General features: G+C 41.0%; 1 long non-coding RNA gene across 1 annotated transcript in view; it reads right to left on the bottom strand.

The window, feature by feature from the left end:
* Nucleotides 1-670: 670 nt before the first annotated feature.
* Nucleotides 671-22,332, bottom strand: part of LOC308485927 — a 75,598-nt gene continuing 53,936 nt past the window's right edge. Inside the window, exons 2-3 of the long non-coding RNA XR_013990874.1 lie at nucleotides 2,265-2,463; nucleotides 671-1,939 (exon numbers count right to left, since the gene is read on the bottom strand). This is a non-coding gene — a long non-coding RNA (uncharacterized lncRNA). The remainder of the gene's footprint in view (nucleotides 1,940-2,264; nucleotides 2,464-22,332) is intronic.

The raw sequence follows: 22,332 nt of genomic DNA, 5'->3' as shown, positions 1-22,332 counted from the left end.
TGGAAATGATTGTCTGAAACGGGGAGGCAATGGGATGCCCTCTAGCTGCAGTGGAGCTCCATTAGCCTCAGCCGTTGTGACCAATACAGTAGGCAGGCATGATGGAAGATGGTAGTACATCAAAATTCAAATGGCTCCCCATTGGCTACCCCTGGTTTATAACATCCATTTCTGGATACGAATCACAATATTCGGAATAAGTGTATTCTGTGCAGTTAGGATTTTATCAGTGCTACACAGTGTACTTTTTAGCGTTGCACTTGCAAATGGCACATTTATTTACTTCGAAATGGAGGCCGTTCATCTGCACAGCTACCTGATTACCAGCCCATTCTGTACCAGTAATAGCAGATACTGGCCTGAAGCTTCTGAGTCTAAATCTTCACTGCATAAAAAGTGCAAGCAGTAATGGCAATAAAAAGCAGCATATTGGTTATTCAGCCTCAGAAGGGAATTCATAAACTTCATGAAGATTTATGAGACACTGAGCAATGTAACCATTCACTGGCTGCAAGCCAGATTTTTTGTGCGTGCTAAAGCAGCTCTCTTTGCCCTTCCTAGCTTCTCAGGAGGTTGTTATTTTTACAATTAAAAAATAGGTGTGTTTGCTTTGCTTCAAAGCATCAATGTGGCACTTCAAATTTCTCATTTCCAAATGTTCTTACTACATTTGCCCACTAAGGCTGCGAGTTAATATTTTCAAGGCAAATATTCTTGCTGCCTTGTGAACATATCAAAACTGAGATACACTGCAACAAACACCTATTTTTTAAAGTACTTCACTAAGATTCAGCACTAGCCCTCAGACGGCCCTACCATTAAGCAGGAGTGAGGCAACTGCCTCAGGTGGCAGATACTGGGAGACGGGGCAGCATCTTCCCCCTCCTTCCCTCTGTTCCTCAGGAGCCCCAGGCCATTCCCCTCTGTTATATCAGAGTTGTGTGGGCCATGGGCCTCTCATACACTCCCTAAACTAGACTGCTTTCTTCAGGTGCACTGGACAATGCTGTCCCGTAGTCAGCGTTGAAGTAAGATTCAACTGCTAGTCTATTAGGCTCCTTTACATGGAATGCAAGAGAGAGGTGAGGAGTGCCATCTTGTCCTTTGCCTCAGACAGCAAAATGCCTTGGGTAACGATATGTTGAGGGCAGCAGCAGAATATAGCACTCAGCACAAAGTCAGGTAGGCTCAACCCTAGGATGAAACACATTCCCCTATTCCCCAAACATTACCATTAAAATAATAACTATATAGCGGTACCTCGGTTTACGAACTTAATCCGTTCTGGAAGTCCGTTATTAAACCAAAACCATTCTTAAACTGAGGCGCATGTTCCCTAATGAGGCCTCCCACCGCCAGTGCCCTTCCACTGTTCGGATTCCATTCTTAGACTGAGGTAAAGTTCGCAAACCGGAACACTACTTCAGGTTTTGCGGAGTTCATAAACCGAATTGTTCGTAAACAGGGCTGTTCTTAAACCAAGGTACCACTGTATGTAAAAGGGGTGAAGATCTTTTCTTTCTGATGCAAAATTCAAATATGCGTGATTCACACACTTTCTTAAAATGTTTTCTTTTTATGAAGTGATACAATACTTTTGTTATTTTGAGTTTTATAATAACAGAAGCAAATACAACACATCTGAGAATTCGGTGAGGAAAGCAAATATAAAGAATGGAAAACAGATGGGAGATTATGAACACAATTCTACCCTCACGTTGAGGGGGTGGGTAGGATTGTGTTTAGCTGGGATGCAAACTGCTGCCCACAGGACCAAAGCTGGCAGTATGCCACAAAACAGGGTACTTCATGGTGGGGTGCTGGTAGGTCACCCATATCTGGTCCCTCGTTAGGATTGCTCTGTAACAGCACAGTCCTCCACGTCTCCTTAGAAATAAGGCCCACTGAATTCAACGGAACTGCAGGACTGCAGCCTGGCCTTCAGGATAAAGATGGAGGAGAGGGAGTATTGTCAGGCAGGAAAGCCAGCCAGGGCATGTGTGCCTCTCCTCTTTGTAATACATGGTGAAAATGTGACTTTCCAGCAATCATAATTACAATACATGTTACATTAAGTACATTACCTATTACAATAAGTAATCATTTCAAAATTAGAGTGAGTCATTTATAGACAGTGCCATGATTGTTATAATCTATAAATTGTTAACGTCTATAAATAACTTGCTTTAAAATCTAGAAGAACAAACGACAATCTCTACAAATGACTAACTCTACTTTTGAAACTTTTGATGTATGCATCTCACCTTTTCATACCTCAAATGCAGGCATTTTTCAGCCCAGGTGGCCAGGTGGAGAACCGGTCCATCCTCTGTGAATCATGTATGAATCATCTTTCAATCACTTGACATCATTAGGACAGCAGGGGACTAATTCAAAGGGATTCCCTGGCAGTGCCAATCAACTCCTCCAAGTCCATTTGCAGGCTTGGTTTTCCTGTGCAGACTATCAAAAGTGAGCTATAAATGCAAAAATAAAAAACAATATAACATAAAGGCAGCCATTGTCTGTCTGTCTGTCTGTCAGTGAGCCAGCAGTGCAAGCTGGAGATAACTCTTTGTTAGGAAAAACAGGACCTACACATCATGAGAGGGGAGGCATAGTGCAGGTATTCTAGGAAGAGACAGTTCCAAGCAAAATGGGTAGCAAGGGTACAGTTTGTTTGCTTGAAGGAGCAGGAGACCTGTGGATGGTTGAGGGTGATGGAGCTGGAAAAGTGGCACAGAGAGGGGATGTATTTGGATACAACAAAGAGAGATGGCAGTGGGGCTAGGCCATGGAGAACTTGAACGTAAGGGCTTGGTGCTGGATCTGGGAATGTAGGGTTTTAATGAAGTGGGTGTCAAAGAGTCACAGCAATGAGAGAGGTGAATGAAGCCACAAACCCTGTTGAGGAATATTTTTCTTGTGCGGAAGTATAGGCGGGTGTTTAAAAAGAAGTGTTGACGCAGGAACAAGGGTGAGTTGTGTGTTGCTGTTTTCATGCTTTTGCTGAAACGAACAATGTAAGAACCTATGCATTTCTCTTGAAGAGAAATATGCAACTTCAAGAACTCATGTATTTCACAGCAAGACAGATGTGTATGGTTTATTGGAAGTCTGGAATGTGATAAAGTAATTCACTTGAGTTTCCTCTATTAGTGCTTAGTTGAATGTACCAACCTGACCCCAGACAAATTTAATATGGTCAAAGGAATTTCTGCTGGGTGCCTATAAGCTATAGTAATTCTCACAATTGCTGCTGAATTTCAATCTTTTATTCTTTGTGGATTCAACAAAGGGCTGGGTTGATCCTCACTGACCAATTTGAACTTTGTAATGGTATTTCTAGTGATGTATGGAAGTGAGAGCTGGACCATAAAGAAGGCTGATCGCCGAAAAATTTATGCTTTTGAATTATGGTGTTGGAGGAGACTCTTGAGAGTCCCATGGACTGCAAGAAGATCAAACCTATCCATTCTTAAGGAAAGCAGCCCTGAGTGCTCACTGGAAGGACAGATCCTGAAGCTGAGGCTCCAATACTTTGGCCACCTCATGAGAAGAGAAGACTCCCTGGAAAAGACCCTGATGCTGGGAAAGATGGAGGGCACAAGGAGAAGGGGATGACAGAGGACGAGATGGTTGGACAGTATTCATGAAGCTACCAGCATGAGTTTGACCAAACTGCGGGAGACAATGGAAGACAGGAGTGCCTGGCGTGCTCTGGTCCATGGGGTCACAAAAAGTCAAACATGACTAAACGACTAAACAACAACAACAATGGTCTTTCAGGATTCCTTTAGAGATAGACCAGCATAAACATATACAAAATAAAGTACGGTATTTCATATGCAGAATAAAATTAGTGCTATAAATTCCCCATAGCAGATGAACTCTTTCAGACCAAGCTAAGAGAATCTTCACATTTATACAACACAACTATTGTTTATTTCTCCCAACCCACCCACATCTATACCATCTTAGCTGTTAGACCAAGTGATAAGAATTCTTTCTTTCTTTCCACTTAAGTTTGTTCTTCTCCTTTCTTGTCTTTTGCTTTTTTTATTGGAAAAAACACTGTATTTTTTTGTAGTTTATTCCCCCCATTTGTACATTCCTCTCTCTCAGTGTTAGTATGACAGGAGATCATTTTACTTCAGGCTGACTTCTTGAAGTAGTCCGCAGACAAAGCAAAATCACAGGGGGCCCTTATCTGCTGAATTTAGTATTTTATTGCTGTTGGATACAGCTTCTTTGGGTCTCGGCATCTCACATTGGCTCAAAGGCTAGTTTTAACATTTTCCTTAAGATAGATCCAACTTAAGGTCAGCCAAACAGACACATTTTTCTTCATAGAAAAAATACCCCCAAAATGCACCCTCCATACTCACAAATAGAATGAGCTTTGAGTTCAACATATCCCAGGCGTTTTGTGAAAACAAGCCACGAAACCTATAAACTACATGAGAGATGCTTCCTTTGGAAATGGCCAAACAAGCACATTCACCGAAGCATGCACAGGCCTTGGCTGTATTATTCTTTGGGGGGGAAACAACAACAGAAGCTCCCCCATCCCTTTATTTTCAATAGAGAACACAAACTTAGAGAATGCAATAAAAAAAATCCTTCCAGTAGCACCTTAGAGACCAACTAAGTTTGTTATTGGTATGAGCTTTCGTGTGCATGCACACTTCTTCAGATACACTGAAACATCTGACATCAGGAATCACAAGACAGAGAAACCAGTAGGAGAACACTTCAATATCCCAGGACATTCTATACAAGATCTCAAAGTAGCTGTCTTATTACAAAAGAATTTCAGAAATAGACCGGAAAGAGTAGTTGCTGAATTACAACTTATTACCAAACTTTAAACCATGGAGAGACCTGGTCTGAATAGAGACACTGGATTCTTATCTCATTATACATGATAAAGCTATTTTTAGCCATCTCACCCCTTGCTTTTTCCTGTAAGACCAATTGCAGTCGTTAACAGTCGTCAACAGGTTTACCACACCTATCAGCCAATCACCAATTCCTACCACCCTTCTGAGTAATACCCCTCCCCACCCTCTCACTATATATAAGGGTCTGGTGACTTCTGTTTCAGTGTATCTGAAGAAGTGTGCATGCACACGAAAGCTCATCCCAGTAACAAACTTAGTTGGTCTCTAAGGTGCTACTGGAAGGAATTTTTTTTATTCTGTTTCGGCTACAGCAGACCAACACGGCTATCTACCTGTAAATAGAGAACACAAACACTGTCTACCTGATAGTGCTCTCCTGTAGAACCAGATCTTGCAAAAAGGGTGAAGCAGCTTTGTGGAAATACAGTGCTGTGAAGAGCTACAGTGCTGGAATAGACCTCCGAAGACATGAGTTGAAGTCCTTAATCAGCCACTAAGTTCACTCTAATAACCTATGGCAGGGAAAGACCCAATAAACATTTCTTGTTCTAACCTACCTCAAAGGCTACAATAGGGTGGAGACAAACATATATACAGACCTTTGAACTCTTTAAAGGAAATATGAAAAGTAGACTACGTATGCCATTATTAGTTGACAGGAGAAGGAAGAGAGGAATGCAGTGACTTTTTTTTTATCAGAACAAAAATCGAGAGATAAACTATGGAAGTCTGCATTGCACTCAAAACTTGGGGAAGCCACCCAAACTTTAAGGCCAATTCAGTTTGTCAGTGTCTATCATCTTCTAAGCTGTGGCCTTAATTTTGTCATGACCAGAAGAGATGCCCACCACCATGGAGGGCTGATGGCCCAAGCAATGGGAGGCCAGTATGTCCTGGTTCCACAAGCAAGCAGGATGACAAGTTTACAGTAAAAAGATAAAGGTACCCCTGACCATCAGGTCCAGTTGCGGACAACTCTGGAGTTGTGGCGCTCATCTTGCTCTATAGGCCGAGGGAGCCGGTGTTTGTCCGCAGACAGCTTCCGGGTCATGTGGCCAGCATGACTAAGCCACCACTGGCGAACCAGAGCAGCGCATGGAAATGCCGTTTACCTTCCCGCCGGAGCGGTACCTATTTATGTACTTGCACTTTGACGTGCTTTCAAACTGCTAGGTGGGCAGGAGCTGGGACCGAGCAATGGAAACTCACCCCGTTGCGGGGATTCGAACCACCGACCTTCTGATCGGCAAGCCCAAGAGGCTCAGTGGTTTAGACCACAGCGCCACCCGCATCCTAGTACAGTAGGCTGTACTAAATTCAGCACCTTGGAGAAAGATCAAATGTGTGGGTTCAGGCCCACGGATGGCTTCTTCAGCTGGGACCAAACATCCAAGTTGACTCAGGAATGTCTTGGAGCAACTGACTGATTTTCATAGCATGGCTGGGGATTCTAGCCATTGACTAGAGGCCTCACTCCATAAATGCTGCTTCCTTTCCAGATAAAGTTCTGGAGCCCTGTGGACCCACACAGGACAAACCAAGGAATTGACCTACCCATGAATCCATTTCTTCTTTAGAGCTACAGTCGCCAGAGGACTCTAGTCTGGGCATGATCAAAATCAGCTCATTTTAGATGAGCTGCTTCCAGATGAAGCCTGGGGCGGTGTGCCACCACAAAGCGCAGTTCCCACTCCCCATGCCTGCCCTGTTTAGTGAACTCCGTTTTAAAATGCAAGTCCTTTTAATTTTTTCAGTGGCTGTGTGCTCCGCTAATGTACAAGATGTAGTGCTGTAGCTTTCAATCTATCAACTTCTTTTTTTTTAAGAGCAGCAGGCAAATTCATTTCTGCAGTTGGTGAACTTAAAGAAAAGTGGAGGCTGCGCTGGAGGACATGAGAACCATTTTTAAAAGGAGTGGCGAAGAGTAACATGACTGTTCCCTAATGGCAAAACTATTCCCGCTGCATCCATTTGGCTGAGATGTGAGATTGCACTATTGTGGGCTTGTGGAAATAACTCATAAAAGATAAAATGTGGCTGGAGTTTTCTTTGTCTGTCGTGTGAAAAGGCCCCCCAAAGGAGGGTGCTGGATGAAATCGCTTTCATCAGTCAGAACAAAAACATTTTTGCTTTCATAGCTGCTTCGGACACCACCTCCCTTAATGCCTCCCCAGACATGTTAGCATGTTCCTTGCATATTAAGCTGAAGCTAGCAAATGCTTAAGCCAAGTGTCGGCCCCCAAGAGAAGGAACCACAAACATCTTCCTTGAAAGTGTATGTAACATTATTGTCCTCAGGCCAAAATATAATCGGCGCCGCAAAGGAATCGTAAAGTTAAAAAGGAGGGAAGGGTCCGCTAAAGCTGAAACATTTGCATCTGTATTAGCCAACATGAAAATAATAATCCAAACAAAAATGCATCTGAAAATTAAATGCATTCAAATAGTGGGTCATTATTAAATATTGCTATTAGCATTACAGAAAGTGTTAGTAATAATATTACAGAAAGTGGGGAAGGGACTTCAATAATAATCTATTCCAACTCTCTGCCAATGCAGGAAACAATAACAAAGTTAAGAAAATTCAGAGAAGTTCTTTTGTTAGCCTGTAGTTCTGATATTTGAAAAGGCCTGATAGAATCCCTTTCTTAATTTTTTTTAAAATGTAAGCAATTTTTAAATAAAAATGTTTAACTAACGTGTCATCTTCAGCTGCAATATTCTAAGCCTATATTATGGTTTGCTAATAGCAAGTTAAACTCTGTATAATAGCATTTATTTTGCATGAAGTTTATGTTTTCCTTTGCTCATATAATTCTTTTCTTTTATAGGCTAGGTACACATCTACTGGTGTAAAGTGATATGAAAGGAATGATAGAATATTTGTCAGAGCTGTAGTGTTTATGCTAAGAGTTGTATACCTTGGGCGATTGTCCATAAAACCAGCCGCTCCTGTTTCCATATAAACAACAATTAATTATGCATGTCTGCAAGCAAGCTAATCTATGAACATCACTGCTTCTCCTGGTGTGACATACAAGTACGATCTTATTGCATTGCATTTTTGCTGGCAGCACAAAATGTACAGGTATCAGTATCAATCAATCAATTGAATCTCTATCCCAGCCTTCATCCAGAAAACACAAAAGTGATAAAACAATACAATCAAGAATAAATTCAAAGCAATAAAAAAATAAGTAAAAACATTAGTCGCATCTGAAAACATGCAAAATTATCCCATGCTCTCACAACCAGTTATTTCAAGGTAGCTAGGAAGAATATACATAGCTGTTGCCCCGACAAATACCAGTCAAGTTCAGAAGCATTTATAATTTTGCCAGGCATGGGCAAGTGGGGCCACATAGTGCAGTCTTGTTCACCACACAGATTCACCTTGCAGATTCATGGCCTATCATCTCTAGTGTAGTTCCACCAGCAGCTTGTGACAAATATATCCAATTTATGAACAGAATGGAAATGCGGCTTGAATATAATCTGCATTGTACCGAAATAGATTAAATTCCACATGTAGCATGCTAGGTTATAAATACAGCCTCATTCATCCATATAATTAATTTTCAGCACATACTTTTTTTCTATTCTGGGACTATTGTCCCAAAGAAAACAAATGATAAGAAACTCATATTTTACTTCTCTTATGTATGGAATGTTCTTATACACAAAGAATGTTCTTTTTGCTGGCCAGGATGGTCCAGAGAAATGTGTGCGCATGCAAAGCTCCTTTGCGTGCTCTACGGAGGTAGGAAGCGACTACCCAGGTTAGAGTGGTTTGAATGTTAGACTGGGTTCTGGGAGGTTGGAGTTCAAATCCTCAGCCATGAAATTCATTGGGTGTCCTTGGGCAAGTCATTGCTTCTCAGTCTGACATACTTGGTTGTTGGGATTAAATGAGGAGTGGGAGAACCATGTAGGTCACCCTGAGCTCCTTAGAGAGCAAGTAGGATGAAAATGCAATAAGAAATTAAGTAAATAAGTAAACAGTCCAGAAAGAAAAGAAGTGGCAAGAAACTACTGTATACTTTCCTATTACATATCAACACTATTTCCTTATTGAGTTTTGTTTGGAACATTACTTATACAGTGGTACCTCGGGTTAAGTACTTAATTCGTTCCCGAGGTTTGTTCTTAACCTGAAACTGTTCTTAACCTGAAGCACCACTTTAGCTAATGGGGCCTCCTGCTGCTGCCGTGCCGCCGGAGCACAATTTCTGTTCTCATCCTGAAGCAAAGTTCTTAACCTGAAGCACTATTTCTGGGTTAGCGGAGGCTGTAACCTGAAGCGTATGTAACCTGAAGTGTATGTAACCCGAGGTACCACTGTACTCTTACTTTCATGGGTTTTACATTATCTCACGGGAGCCAGTCCTCAAAAGTACTATGCTACTTCAAAACTTAATACAATTCAAGAAGGTTTATGCCTGCCTTCCCCACCTTGGTGCCCCCCAGATGTCTTGGATTACAACCCCATCACACCAAGCCAGAATAGCCACACTTTACCAAGCCACATATCTAAATGGCAAGATGAAGTGTTCACTGACTGCCCAGGGAAGTGTACAGCCATTCCACTAAAACTTGCTAATGATTACAGCCCCTGCGACACTCAGATGTTAGGCCTGCCTTATAATGCTTCATACCATGGGTCCATTTAACTCATTACTGTCTACACTGACAGGTTTTTGGATGAGGCTTCTCCTAGCCTTTTCTGGAGATGCTGGGAATTGAGCCTGAGATCCTATGCATGCAAAACAGGTACAGTGGTACCTCGGGTTAAGTACTTAATTTGTTCCAGAGGTCTGTTCTTAACCTGAAACTGTTCTTAACCTGAAGCACTACTTTAGCTAATGGGGCCTCCTGCTGCTGCCGCGCCTCCGGAGCACGATTTCTGTTCTCATCCTGAAGCAAAGTTCTTAACCCGAGGTACTATTTCTGAGTTAGTGGTGTCTGTAACCTGAAGCGTATGTAACCCGAGGTACCACTGTACTCTGATGTGAAACTACACTTTAACGTGCATGCTAATCATAACTATGGCCAACAAATGTGAAACGATTGTTGTTAACAACAATAATAACATTTTAAATAGCTGGACACCAGTTTTTTTGCACCAGTCGGTTCTCCTTTTCTTAAAAAATAAAGTAAAATGTACTCTTCAAATACAGTCATTTGTACATTCATTTAAACTTACAAGTAGCTACTATATTTTCCCTGTTCACTTCCAAGTATACGCTCAAGCCATTTCCCTTAACAAAATCTAAACTACTTTCCTTTATGGCTGCCTAGAATAATAAAGAACTTGAGCTCTCTTAGCTTTCAAAACTTTTTATTATACAATGAGAGTCGTTTTGGGAACTTTAGCCAAAACTAGGAAAGCCAAGTTGGGAAAAAAGCATTAGGCGAGTGAGCAAACCTATAGCCATTTGTTTAAAGGTCCAGACCCCAAGTTCTCACATTTTATCCTTAATGCTGTGCTACAGTTGCAGAAAACTCAAAACAAACACAAGTGGTAGTGGGATTTCTCATCCACAAGTCATTCATGGGAGACAATCTTGATGTGCAGTGTAACCTTCATTGGCATGAAGTTTTAATTCTGCCTAGGTTCATAACAGCCAAGCTTGGAATAGGAACTTGTCCACTTTATAATGCCCGGCTCCATTGCAAATTAAGCAGCATTTCCCTCAGGAGTTATTCCACAGCTCAGGGTTTAAACTGAATGCCTCCTTCATTCCTGGCACCTTGAATGTTGTGACAACGTACTAGTGACTTTGGGTACTAAAGAAAGCTAAATTTCCCATTATCCCCTGGAAGACTGCTGCTCCTCCATAGAAGAAGACCTTCTTGAGATCGCCACCAAATATTCTAAGATGATAAGAACCAGACATACTTCCTCACCATCGATGATTTAAGGATTTGGCCACAAGGGAACTCATAATCTGGTTGGCAATGTAAATCCAATGGGATTTATTCATCTCACCGAAGCTGAGTTGTCATTGTTTGAGTGAAAGAAAGGAGAGTCTTGGCCAGGTGAAAGCATTATATTGCATGCCCTCATTCAGTGCAGTCCAGCATGAAGCATAATTTATCTGTGCTGTATTATATAGATACCAATTTATATGCTTTATAAATTACACTGGTCAACAACAAATTTGTTGTCTGCGTTTTTTCAGTTGATTTAGGACGAATCTGATGCGCTGAATCCAAAAATCACATTGGTTTTGCTCAATCAGGTCAAGTTTTTGAGCTATGGCCACATGTCGTTTTTTTACATTTTTGTTCACATGTACGCTTGTGTGGAGCATTTTAGAAGAAGTTGGTGGGGGTAAAATGCCATGTTGAATAATTGTTTTGATTGGAAATGATTATTTTAATGACAAGAAGTATTCAGGTCTGATAGTTCTGGGTGATTATGTCAAAAAGGGATCAGTTTGAAGTCATACAACCTCGAAATCTTCCATAAATTGGTGCGGCAAAGCATAAAGTTGGGGGATCAAAACTAAGTTAATGGGGCAGCCGCCCCACAAAGTATCCTGATCTTCAATCAGCACGTCGTCCTGTAGCTCATTGTGATGAAATTCCAGTGCCTATCTTCGGAGAACTTCCTGACATTAGTGACGAAGATGCCTCCAGTGTTGAAGGACATGAAGAAGAAGTGGTTCTTGAAGATGATGCTCCACAACCATTTTCCCAAAAGGAGTTGAATGATCTAGTTCGCGACCTCAGCTTGTCAAAGGACTCTGCCGAACTGTTGGCATCCAGATTGAAGGGAAAAAACCTCCTCTCTGACAGTGCTCACATCAGCTTCTTCCGCAACAGGCATCAAGAGTACCTCAGTTTTTTCTCGGAAGAGAAGGACTTGGTGTACTGTGCAGATATTGCGCAGCTTCTGCTCAAGCTTGGAGTGCCACAGTACAAACCTAAAGATTGGAGACTGTTCATTGACAGCAGCAAGCGATCACTGAAATGTCTTCTGCTACACAACGGCAACCAGTTTGCCTCTATACCCCTGGCTCACTCGAGTACACTGAAGGAGATCTATGAAGCGGTGAAGTATGTGCTGGAGAAAATTGGTTATGATCAGCATAAGTGGTTTATTTGTGTTGACGTGAAGATGGCGAACTTTTTGTTGGGACAACAGTCTGGCTTCACCAAGTACCCATGTTTTCTGTGCATGTGGGATAGTAGGGACCGTGCTCAGCATTACACGAAGAAGGACTGGCCTGTGCGGGAGGAATTGGTGCCTTGCAAAGAAAGGAACGTCAACAACGACCCTCTGGTGGACAGAGACAGAACACTCTTCCCACCGCTGCACATCAAGCTCGGCTTAATCAAGCAGTTCACCAAGGCTCTGGACAAGGATGGTGACTGCTTCACTTACTTGTGCCAGGCTTTTCCAGGATTGACCATGGAGAATTTGAAAGCTGGCATGTTTGACGGTCCTCAGATCCGTCAGCTCATCAGAGATCCAGAGTTCGGAAACTCAATGAACGAAGTGGAACTGGAAGCGTGGAAGGCATTTGTTCTGTAAGTGAAGAACTTTCTTGGCAACAATAAGGCCAGAAACTACACAGAACTTGTCAACAACATGCTGACTGCTTTCAGAAACCTGGGCTGCAACATGAGCGTCAAGATGCACTACCTATTTTCACATATGGACCGGTTTCCTGAGAACCTGGGTTCAATGAGTGACGAGCAGGGGGAGAGATTCCATCAGGACATGAAAGAGATGGAGACCAGGTATCAGGGTCGCTGGGACGCAGTCATGATGGCTGACTATTGTTGGACTCTGAAGAGAGACCTCCCTGCTGCTGAGCATTCCAGGAGTTCCAAGAAACGGAAGTTCAAGCCCTGAAGTTTGAAAAATGGTGAAGCAACATGCAATTTACGTGTACTTACCTTTATCAATGCCCACCATTCAGTTTACAGTAAACCTGACCTGATGGAGAGAAACGGATGCCATTTCCTGATTCAGCAGTGCAAAAATACGCTAAATCAGTTGTAGAAATCTAGACAACATTCAAAAAGTAAAAAATTGTTGCCCAGTGTTATATATTATATATATTATGTATTATATAGATACCAATTTATATGCCCAGCAGAGGGATGCACAGAATATAACACAGACATTAACAAAGGTAAACTTATTATTGCATAGCAATTAAGAAATAAGATATTTTGCTTGGGAAAATATATCCACATACCTTCCTATAAAAAGCAAGCAATCTATCTGTGGTAGGATTTCTAAAAAGGGTGAAATTCCTATACTCGAGCAGCAGGGGGTGCTCTAGGTTTAGTGGTGGCATTCCTGTAAAGCAAGTGCTTCCTCTCTTACTTCACATTAGCCCCAGGCCAGCAGATTTGACAAACACAGTAACTTTGAGCCTCAGCCAAAGGCACGCAGATAGCACAGGTCTGCAGCTTATGTTAAGGTCCTGAACAATACCCACATTGGCACTTTTAGGATTGTCCAAGCATAGAGGCCAAGAATTTTTTAAAAATAAAATAAAAATGGTTTATTTCTGGTTTTGGCAGTGAGGATGGTTGCGACTTGCTTTGGAAACATCTCGAGGGAGCTATGGGAGAAGAACAGATATATAAATATGTGCTAATATATGTGGAGATTTAATTATGCTGTGGGTATGGCTGGTAGGAATGGCTCAGAGTGAGGTATGCATGCCAGAAAGAGCTAACCATATGTTTGGCAAGTATTACTGTGGGCGCATCTTCCATTTTAGCAATTTGGTTTGGCGACTAATGTTACTTTAACATGTGGAATTTATATTGCATTTGTTTTTATTAACTTGTAGTGTTTTAAGAGGCCATTCTGTTTTGCTGCTAATTATGCTGCTTTAAATGTGATTTTATTTTTGTATTTGATTTTCATTTGTAATGTTCTGTTATGATGTTTTGCAATGTTGCATTTGTGATATTTTAAGGTAGGTTGCAAACCACTTACGAGATCCCGCCACCCGCCCCCAGAAATGTTAAGTGGTGCAGCAATTATCTAACTGAATGAATGAATGTTACTCTTTCTGGTGTTACATTTGTGGAGGACTACCAATGGCTACGAGCCATGATGACTATGCTCTGTCATTCAAAATTGGAGGCAGCAATGCTTCTGAATACCAGTTGCTGGAAACACACAGGAGCGGAGAGTGCATTTGTGCTCAGCTCCTGTTTGTGCGTTTCCCACAGTCTTCTGGTTGGCCCATGTCAGACCACAATGCTAGACTAAATAGGCCACTGGTCTGGTCCAGCAGACTTTTCTTCTTCTTGTTGTTCTTTAGTCATTTAGTCGTGTCCGACTCTTTGTGACCCCATGGACCAGAGCACGCCAGGCACTCCTGTCTTCCATTGCCTCCCACAGTTTGGTCAAACTCATGCGGGTAGCTTCGAGAACACTGTCCAACCATCTCGTCCTCTGTCGTCCCCTTCTCCTTGTGCCCTCCATCTTTCCCAACATCAGGGTCTTTTCCAGGGAGTCTGCTCTCATGAGGTGGCCAAAGTATTGGAGCCTCAGCTCCAGGATCTGTCCTTCCAGTGAGCACTCAGGGCTGCTTTCCTTAAGAATGGATAGGTTTGATCTTCATGCAGTCCATGGGACTCTCTAGAGTCTCCTCCAGCACCATAATTCAAAAGTATCAATTTTTCGGCGATCAGCCTTCTTTATGGTCCAGCTCTCACTTCCATACATCACTACTGGGAAAACCATAGCTTTAACTGTACGGACCTTTGTTGGCAAGGTGATGTCTCAGCTTTTTAAGATGCTGTCTAGGTTTGTCATTGATTTTCTTATGTTCTTACATTTGCACTTGTCATGCAGTGTTGAAAAGTTACAGGACTTTGGGCAGAGGAAAGGTAAGCAACCCAATGCACAGATGCCTAGAACTTATATCTGCAATATTATACTGGCAACTTTACATTATATAAGCAGAGGTATAAAAATTAGCAATCCTGCAATCACCTGTCAATCATTGCTTCATCTCTAATCGCCTATGGCAAGGAAAGACCCAATAACAATTTCCCCATTTCTCCACTTCTGGGTTTGTTGTTGTTTTCTATCTCTGCAAGACTTCCTGGCTGTGACCTAACACTTCCCCCTACTGTTCTGTGTTCAGTTAGGATTATTCCCTTACAGAGTAAGACTATTTAGGAGTCGGACTGATGCCTTAACTGGAACAGAGCGCTGTCAACATTTTCCATTTCCATGACCTGTCAGCTTCTTATTAATTATTTATTATAATAAATGTTCTTTTCTCTTTTTTCGTTAGTTAACATGCACAGAGAGAAGTTAATTTACAGTCAATTGTATTCTGTTCTTTATAGTTCACCTTCTGGGGGAAAGGGAGATGCAGGTATATCTGCAGGGGGCCTACAAACACCTATAATTTGAAAGGAATCAAAGAAAGAAGACACATTGGAGCTCAGAAGGCTTCCTCCTCGTCTCTAGTAAGAACAAAATTCTTGTAAACAGAAAGAAACATGAAAACAGCCAAGAAACCCTAATTTATTTATGTCTGCTCAACATGAATTCGTAATAGGATTACATAAAGCACTTTATCTAAGGCAGCTGGATGTAGTCCTTAAGAGGACTCCACTGTCTTTATGAGGTGCCCAGAAGGGAAAACATCTTTCAAGTGAAGCTTCTCCCCTCCTTCCAGTAGCACGATAGGAAAACCCACATTTGCCACCGGTCTACCTACCTTGGGACTTTTATTGGCACAAAATCATGGGCGTAGCCAGATTGGGGGGGCGGCGGCAAGACAGAGCTACTTGCAACACAATTGGTCAGTTCATGGAAGCCACACCTATCGTCCAGTTGCATCACTAGTATGCGCCACAACATCATCCAAATGACCTCAGAGAGCATTTCAGTTTCAAATAATCTGATTATTTCTATTTTTCGTTAAGTATTTTTATTATTATTTACTTGATTTGGTGGGGGCAGCTGCCCTCCCCCCCCCGGCTACACCCACGTACAAGATTCCTCTCAATCAAGGTCCAGACATGACAATTGATTTCTGTCACCTTTTTCTAAGGAAGGACAAACACAGAAGTCAGGACTAACTTAGATCTTCAAGACTTATTAACAATCCACCAGCTGACGTATGAATACTTACTCTTAAACGAGAAAAGGTATAACACAGAGAGCTGTCCAGGCTTTTATGGATAAATGTTAAAGTCACAATAATGTGTTTTGATCACATGTAATTCACCAAAGCTAGCAACTGAGCGTTGTTTCCTTGAAGGAAAACTTGATAGCCAAACACAGGTGAATTCAGTAGTGTGGGAATCAGGCATTAGGTTTTTGCAGTGCTGCAGCATAAAGTATGATTGGTTGGCAACTGTTTCATCCTTCTCTTTCATACCCCCCCCCCTTTCTTAGCAATGAAAAACCAATCCAAAGGAAAAACAAATTCCAATTCTTTGGGGATAATCTCCTTGTATCCGATCAAGAATCAAACTAAGCACCCATAAGATAAACACCATTGTTACTGCTCCCAATAAATTGGTTTGTAAGGGGGTTTAATTCAACTGCATTTTCAAATGCAGCAAGACCATTCAGACTCGCTGTGATTAGATGAACAGATTAATTACTCTGAACAAGATTTTGGCAAACATGGGTGACTGCATGGTTTCTTTTAAAAAAGAGGAAAGTCTTTGCCTGCTCCTAAAGCACATATCTTTAAGATTTTATTTCTAACAAGGTATCGGGGCTACTTAACAACAACAACCCTACACAAATACTTACGTGCACATCTATAATGAATGCAAATGAATGACCTTTTAAGCAAAGTTTAGAAACCACCATCAAAAGTCTGTGCATGCCTTCTGTTTGGCATAATTTTAAGTTGATTGCACATATGACATTTACTGAAACGAGCATTTCCTAGCCACAATTTAAAGGTATATACTTCCAAATTTTACTACAGTGACATATCAGGTGTAACTACACAATTATGGAAATGAGAAGCCCAAGCAATGAACATTTGCTACATTAAGCTGACATGCAACAGAATATTTGAGAACTTGTCCTCTTTGCAGAATGTGCAAGGTAATGACCATTATAATCCTTGTAAACGATGGAAATCACATGATAATCATTTGACAGCATTCCTGCTTTGCCTTCTTGATGACCATTATCTCTAAATGTCCCTGTACAATTAAAATGGAGCACATTTTAGTTTGCCCACTCCTACAAAATGTTTATCCCACAATCTCTATGCACTGCAGAAGAATCTGCATGTTACATATAGCAAAGCCCCAAATGCCCCCCCCCCCACACACAAAAGAGAAGCCTTAGGATGTTAGACTTTGAGTGATGGAGGGTAGGATGGGGAGGAAACATGTTTAACCTTTTCTTCACTGGCTTCACTCAAATATCCAGAAGCCTGTTACAAAAAAAGCTACTTGGGACAGAGTGGGGTTTGTTTGTTTTTTAAGCTGATTATTTGTTTGTTTGTTTGTTTAATTTGCATACTGCCTTTCCTCTGAAGATCATAGGACAATTCAAAACATCAAAATACAAAATGAGAACACAATCATCATCATCATCATCATCATCAATAGCTCCCCTACCCACAAACACTTTTAAGAGGCCATAGAATGTTCAATCAGCCCAAGACCTGGTTATAAGTAGCTAGTGGGGAAATGAAACTACCATGACAATGACAACATCTATCCAGCTCTTCCTTGCAAATGACTCCAGGGTGGCAAACACCAAAACGTTAAAACGACCCAATCAAAAACTAAATTTTATAAAATACCTAAAACAGTTAACATCTAAAAACATTTCAAAAGAATCACATGCCTAATAATGTCAAGGTTGCCAGAAGCAGCATATTTCAGTTGTCAAATGCCTGGATAAACATGAACGTTTTAAAGGCTTCATGCTGCAATATTTGCACATTAAAATCAGAGTGATTTGCAGCATTGAGAAAAGAGTCTGGCACTATGAAGGCTATATTCAGTTTCGCAGGCTTATTTCATCAGTTTGGTGACTTAATCAAATCCAGATTCATTTGAGACACATTTATATACATGCAATTCAGTGCAAACAAATGTAATCCTTTTGTTTTCCTATGTCCGTATCGGATGAAGATTTGCATGGATAAAAATGTAAAAACTCTGGGCAGATTTTAAAATGTTCCAGATTGTAGTTTGTAACAAAATGTAGGTTTGAAAACCTACACAAAGCATTCCTAAATACAAAAAAGAAACAATTAGAGGAAAATGCCAGAGCGGAAACCAGCATAGAAGCCACACCTGACCACACATTTTAGTTGAGTGTGCACAATTGCACAGGGACTTCGCCGCAGTGAGATGCAGAAACCCAGCCTTCTATTGTTTTTGCAGCCTAATTGAACATATTGTTTCCACTGGTCAGAATGGCATTCTATGATTATGTATATCCTTGATGAGCAATGTCTGGAAAAGTTACTCTAGTTTCTCATCTGTAGGATATTCCTATATGTATGCATTAATCTCATTACACACTTTGGGGTTGATTTTTCATGTTAAAATTAGGCTTGAGGGCTAAGGGTTGGGTTTAATTTAAGCCTTGAACTCAAGCACCAACTTCCCCTGATGATATGTTTGAAAACAACTTGAGCTTTTGCTCATCCGATAGACTGTTTTTAGATATCTAATTATCTTGTGAGAGATGGTATCCCTACCATGTTGACAGCCGTGGATAGCAGCCTTTGAATTCTCCTTTTAAAAAAAAAATTAACTACACCTGTCCATCTATCTATACATCTATCTACGTTCAACCATTGTTCTGTTTGGTTGCCTACACAGCCCTCTAATACCGGTAACAATCTGGAGAAGTCGTCTCAAGTTCAAAGGCCAGCAATTCCTTTTCCGGAGAGTAAGTCTGTCTCTCTAGGCTTATCCTTATTAATCTGTTTGTCTAAAGAGCTTTTTGCTCTTGAGTTCGCTGGTCTTTTGCAGCTTCAGCCAGAGAAAAGGTGATGCAATATGAATATAAGAAAAGCCTGCTTATCTCATTCAGTTGGCTACACTTGTTAGTGAGCACTGGTCTATAGTTATTATATGTACCTGAATGGACAATTCATTTGGAATTTATTTGCTGATGAAGATTCATCCTTGAAACAGTTGACTTATCCCAGAAACACTGTTCTGTTCCAGTTCTGTTTGCTGTTCATTACTGCATTCTACACGCAGGGGCGTGGGAAAGGGGGGGGGAGGGCTGCCCCATGTACCATCATGGAGGGGGGTGACAAATTATCAAGGAACAATTACTGCCCTACTAGGGCCGTTCATAAAAAAAAACTTTTTTTAAAAAAATGCCTGCTCCAAAGGTCTTATCTTACTACACTAGGGATTATATAGCTATATCTGAAATGTTATGCATATCAGTTAATATTTTGACCCTCCTCCATGAAAATAGCTGTTTACTTGGCTGTTTTCCTATGTCGTGAAGGCTGAAATTTCAATTCAGTGGAGGAAGGTCACGATATTAACTGATATGCATGAAATTTCAGATATAGCTATATAATTCCTAGTTTAGTAAGAGAAGACCTTTGGAGCAGGCTTTTTTTTTAAAAAAAAGAAAAGTTTTTTATGAACTGCCCTACTGCCCTACCCTCTGCTGGGCTTCCCGGGTCCTGGAAAGTCGGGCTATGTGAAGAAAATGAGACTAGGCCAAGTAGATTAGATAATACAGAGCATGGTGAAATCACAATAAATAAAACCTCCCCTTCAGTAGTTTCAAGCACTACTACAGGTTCCACATAATATCTGTACTCCATTGTTTACTGTGACAGCACCTGCACTTTGGAACTCCCCGCCTAGTGCAGCAAAGCACGTGCCTTTGCTAGACACTTTTCAGGCACCTGCTAAAAGCATTCTTCTTTAGGCAAGCATACCTAGATGCTTAGGAAGTTGAAGTAATTTCAATCTTAATATTTTAGCTTTTGTATGTTTTAAGGTAGGATTGTTATTTTTTCTTGATTTTACTGCTGTGGTTTTTTTTGTTTTTTGTTTTGGTAAACCACTTGCAGGTTTTTTAAAATAAATTTTATTAAATAAATAAACAATAAATATAAATAAAATAACACAAGCCAAAACACAATCCATCCTGTAGATTTAAGTAACTGTCCATAGTGGCCTACTTGTTATCAGAGGCCCAGAATCCACATTCCTTTGTAAGAAAATATGAAATAACTTAAAACCATTTTTGCAGGCAAAAAAATAAATAAAAATCAATGTGTGTGGGGGTGTGTGTGTGACAAGAAATTTTCCGCACTGGGTACCACCTGACCTTCCTACGCCTCTGTCTACACATTGGCGCACCCACCACTACAATATTGTTGGACATTATCTATTGAAATTCATCTTGCCTTCGTTGTGGTGTTCCCTGATATTTATTACGTTTGCCATTTCTTGTTTATGGACTTATACATACATTATGTGTGGATGTTTATGATTTGTAAATTTTGGATTATGATCTAATCATTAATAATACATTAATAATACTTGCTAGCCACGCGTTGCGGTTGAATTTGAGCTGCTCATCTCACTCAGCATCCTGTTCTCACAGTGGCCTATTGGATGCCTGTGGGAAACCCGTAAGCAGGACCAAAGCACAACAGCACTCACCACCCTCTGTGATTCCCATACACTGGCATTCAGAAACATTACTACCTCTGAACACCGAGACAGAGCAGAGCCATCATGGCTAGTTGCCATCGATAGCCCCCTATCCTGCATGAATCTAATTCTCTTGCAAATTGCCATGCAAATTGGTTGCCATCACTGCCTCCAGTGGGAGCGAGTTCCACAGCTTAGCAATGCACCATGTACTTTCTTTCATCTGCCCTGCATCTTCTAACATGCAGCTTCACTGAATGCTCATGCATTCTAGCACTATTGAGAAAAAACTCTTCACTTTCTCCAAGCCATGCATAACTATAAGTTTCTATCATGTCAACTTACTCACCTTTTATCCAGACAAAAACGGCTCACATGCTGCAACCTTTTCCTTCTCATCTCCTTGATAATCTTGGTTGCCCTTTTCTGAACCTTTTCCAGCTCTACAATATCCTTTTCGAGGCAATGCTCTTCAACCAGGTCTTTTCTACTCCATTTAGAGCCGAAGTTGAATCAATTTAACTCATAAAGGGCTGCCTATTTTTTTCTGGCAGGACTTGTGTTGTCAAAGAACCTATTAGACAAGCAGAAATGCAGAAGACAAACAATTCCTCCCATGGAGATGCAGTGATCTGAAAACCTTTACCTAAGGTTTCGCCGGATGACCTGTTTATTGAGCATTCATCCTGAATTGCTTAAAGGATGTTTATACACTTTCCCCGTTAATCCTTTGCTCATGCCACTCTTTTCAAGGAATTTCCCTGCTGTCCCTGACCACAAAAAGTCTGTTTCCTTTTAAAAATGTATATGTTGTGCTAGGGCAACAGAATGCTTTAATCCTTTTTAATTGTTCAAGGCAAAATTTATGTATGCACTTAACATGAACTAATGTGTCTTCAGGCACCATGAACTTGTTACACTCCTCTAGCTGTTAAGACACAGGAGACTATACATCTAATTTATCTCTTGGCTTTCCTCCAAGGTGGTGTATATTGGATTTGCTCATTTTATTCTCATGGCAACATGGTGATATTGATTAGGCCGAAAGAGCTTATCCTAGCCAAAGTTTGCCTAGTGTGCTTTGTTTCTGAGCAAAGATATGAACCTAATTCTTCCACAGCAAAAACTGTGTCAATTACACCAGACTGGGTCTGTTCTTAATTTTATATTAAAGAATGGTGATCTGCAGAAATTTATTTTAGCTTTAGGTTTCAAATAAATGCAGTAGGCTGTATAGTTTATTTTGCTGGTGACTGTTGCAGAACACACTAATTGGATAAACAGGATTTATCGGTTCCAGGCTTCAGCTTGTGGAGTATGAACTCATCGTGTTGTGGTCTTTCATCTCATTGTTCTCTCATTCTTTTTACACTGCTGTGCAGTGTTGATAATGGAGAGAGTTCCAGAACCCTTGGATCTAGAGGCCCACTGCATGAATACGACTTTTGTACCTTGAATGGAAACTTTGCAGAGATAGTATTTCTTACCTGTGCAAGGTATGCATATGTGTTGGTGTTCCCAGACTAGTGTGGCTAGTTCATCTTTTACAGACCTGATCCTACCCTCTCAGAAGGTGTCCAAAAGAAAGGAATGGGGGGTTAATTTGAGATCCAACCCCCAAGAATATCTTTCTCATGTGCCCTTGCAAACGCACGAGGGGAATCACAGTCCCTACTGAAAGTCCTGGACACAATATAGCAAGAGTGGTTAATGAGTTAGAAATTGCTTTATCAAATGTTGTTTATAGATTCATTTTTGTGAAAACAGTAAATTATTCATTTACCAGTGATTTAGGACCAAC

The sequence above is a fragment of the Podarcis pityusensis genome (assembly GCF_964106645.2).
Source record: "Podarcis pityusensis genome assembly, chromosome: 9".
Lineage (NCBI taxonomy): Eukaryota > Metazoa > Chordata > Lepidosauria > Squamata > Lacertidae > Podarcis > Podarcis pityusensis.
This window is presented reverse-complemented; position numbering and strand designations above follow the sequence as displayed.